The following is a 3,759-nucleotide window of genomic DNA, read 5'->3' as shown; positions in this document are numbered from 1 at the left end:
AAATATACAATAACAGATACATGTGAGGTCTTGTCAAAATTGCATTCAGCTGTGTAAGTGCAAAGAGACTAGGGAATGTATGATACCAGAAATTAAGTATACAATACCAGTATCTGTAAAATGTCAGATCTGAATTTCAAATCAACGGTGAGAAACAAAAACAGAAGAATAAATCCCACATGCCCCAACAAACAGCCGTTTTGCTTCATATTTTTGGTTAATAAGTTTAGCATGTTATAATTCTCTCGTAAATATGTATTTTGCATCTCCTTTAAACAACTGTTTCATTCCAGTTTTTCATCAAAAACTAGATTTTATAAGAGTATAATTGTCCACATGTTGATAATGTTATAATTTGTTATTGGCGCAATAGTAATTAATTTAATAGTGCTTAAAAGCACCATTGTTATCTATGTTTACTTGCTGACAGCAAAGCAGCTATCATCCTTTTTTAACTAACTTCGCCCCTGCCAATTTTAACACAGATTTGCTGTTCATAATGTTGAATAATCAGCAAACAAATCCATTTTGGTCCGAATTAAAAACATAGCAGCGCCTTTCTAGCACTAGCTCATGTTTTAGCAGCAAAAAAGTTTGGATAGGAGTTCGTAAAGGGCTGAGTCAGCATCATGACCCTGAAGGACCAATGAAACACACAATCACAGAGTGAAAAATAACATCATACTTACACAGCCAAAACCACAAACTAAACTCATACCAGCCAAACACACTCACATTAGATGAAAGGAAAACAACTCATCTGGTCAGCACAACTTCAGCCCTCAGGAATGATGCTATCTCAATGTGTGTGTGCATCACACCTTAAACTAGGGTAGCTGTTACCTGGGGGTCTCACACACACGTACACACACACACACACACACACACACACACACACACACACACACACACACACACACACACACACACACACACGTTTCTTCACCCTGCCAGAGCTGCAGAGCGGGAGCTTGTCTTGGGATTGAATATTCTCCAAGACTCAGCATCATATATGATTATAAATTACTTGTACATGTGAAATGGGTCGATCCTTTTCCAAACTCTGTTGCAAATGTAAATATGTGAAACTTTAATCTAAAATGCAGTAGAAGGCAATCTCTCTTGCCGTATTTCATATATTCAGATATGTTGAATCAGCATCCAGTACATCATTCGGGACACAGGCCAACTCTTTTAGTTCAGAATCACATATACAATCTGATGGCTATTAAAACCAGCACAAAGTGGCCATTATAGTTTGATATTATCTCTCAACAAGCCAAACATTTGTTCCACTAGAAACATTAACATGAAAAATGACTTATCAGTTCACTGATTAGAGCGACATTAAGACATTTTTCTTTAAGCCAACACCTTCTCAAAAATAAATCTGGCTCAGCAGCCAGCTGCTCGTCCGTGGCTGTTTTGGCAGACTGCTAGAAAGTATTCATGCTGCAGAACTGCAGCATGAATATTTCACCATAAAATATCCTGCTGGCAAGATTAGAAGTGATGAGCATAACAAAGCACATGTTGCAGTTGCCATTACACAAATGCTAATTTGGGTAGCATCTTGAGAGTCATGCGTGGAGAATGCACAGCATGGGTGTCATTCTTTCACAGCTTGACTGTCATAATAGCCAGTGCAAGACTAAAATAGCTTTCTTAATTTAACGGCCCATTGTTAGTCACGCAGTTACATCAATGTCGGAATACCCATCTGCTATTTCGATTTTACTCCAACTTCTTCTATAAAAAAACCCTGTTTTGCATAGAAGGCGAGTGGAGTTTTTAAAGATCTCTGCGTCAGAGAGAAGGGTCAGCCACCAGGTCAACACCTTGTTCAAGGACACTCAAGCCCCAGCCACACGAGGACGATAACGGTCGTATCTGCTACAGTTCTCTATCAGATAGACGGTTCGGCCACACAAGGCCGACATGGAAACACAAAAAACGATAACGGGTCCCTAGGTGGGTAGATCTGCAAATGAAACGCTCTGGGGGGGCAAACGGCTCCGTGTTTAAGTCTATTACATCATTCACACCAACGCAACTCCGGTTCAAGCTCCGTGCTAGAGCTTTTCAGGTTCAGAACCGGTTCTTCGGTTTATCTCCGGCTCTTTTCACACCGCCCAGAGTCCGACTGGTGCTGCGTCATTGCGTCATCGTTTGCGTCATGACGTAACCGTTTGCGTGCCTGCTTCATAAAGCCTAACCGCGCGGAAACCCCTCACAGCTGACACCGACAACAACAACAACGGCCGATTGTGCTCCAGCTTCCTCTGTACCTCTTCGGAAGACCAGATTCCCAGCAGGTAGCTGGTCTCTTCAGTGGACCACTGCTGCTTGTTAAGTTTCTCCATCGTTGTGTACAAACTGGATAAAACGCCGGCTTTTTGTTGTTGTTCAGGAGTTGATCCCACCCCTGCCCCCGCCTCGACGTAAGCGTGACGTATGCGGTGCTTTTGCTCTAGCCGGACAATTTGTTGGTGCTTGAAACAAACCGGATTCCGGAGCTAAGAGGCTGCTCCGCTGCGGTATGAACAGGAAAACCCGTTGCTTTTCAAGCTCCAGCTCCGAACCGGCCCTGAAACACCGTTGCTGTGAATGAGGTATGATCATATCCTGATAAGGTTGAAGCCCACCTGTCCCACCTCTCCTGCTCAGAGATCAGCTGCTGGGCTGTCAGAAGAGGGGGAGGAAAAAAGAGGCTCCATTTTTTATTCTTATATTATTATATAGATTCATTATTCATTTGTTTTAAAGCTCAATAAATAACAAAGAAGACCTTTGACCGGCACGTTTCTAATTTTGTCCAGAAGATTTCAACTTTAACGGCCATGTTGACCGGCGAAAAAAAATCTAACTGAAACTCTGCTGCACGGTCCCCTCGTCCCTTGGAAGAGGCGGAGAGGTGGGTGTTTTTCATCTGCTGGTGGACTACCGGAGAGATTTTACAACAGGAGCAAACGGGGAGGGACAAAAAGAGCCAGAGCATCCACAGCGGAGAATAAACAGAAGGGCAACCATGGCAACCATGCGGGGGAAGTCTTCTTCGCTGCTTTTGTGGCAGGACTACAGTGCTACTTACAGGCCTTGCATATGTACTACAGCGTCTCCAGCGCTTTCGAGCGGTCTCGTGTGAACGGACACGTTTCTGGTGCCTGTTGCGTGTGGACCATAGACTGTATATATAAAGGTGTGGACGGAAGACTTTTTTGTCCTCGTGTGGCTCCAGCCTCAGGCAGGGATAGCAAATGTTGTAGGTGTTACACCAGCCACCCCCCCCCCCAACACTTCCCACGGATTGAACTAACCACCTTTCTGTCTCTCCACCTAAGGCTAATATTGTTCTCTGTGAAAAACACACCACATCTTAGAGAGGATTTCTTCTCTTAGCTGAGATCTGGAATAACCTTTGCCATAACAGCCTAATATTTAATGCAATTGCAGTCTTTAATCAAAAGTAGATGTAGAGATTTCAAGATTTGGATTGATGATGTAAGAAGGCAGCAAGAAGCCCGCTGAGGAGAGAGTCGTGACCAAAGTAATACACATAGAAAATACAAATACACATACAAAAGTACACACAAACTCACCCACGCAAATACACACCCAGGAAGCCATGAGCAGAGGCAAACACATCTGCGCTAATACCCACTCTAACATGTACACACAGAAAGAAACATGGGGGGGGGGGGACCTGCCACAAAATCCACATATTTTACTTATGATTTGTATGAGAGAAGCAAAAAGGAG

The sequence above is a fragment of the Gymnodraco acuticeps genome, unplaced genomic scaffold (assembly GCF_902827175.1).
Source record: "Gymnodraco acuticeps unplaced genomic scaffold, fGymAcu1.1, whole genome shotgun sequence".
Lineage (NCBI taxonomy): Eukaryota > Metazoa > Chordata > Actinopteri > Perciformes > Bathydraconidae > Gymnodraco > Gymnodraco acuticeps.
This window is presented reverse-complemented; position numbering follows the sequence as displayed.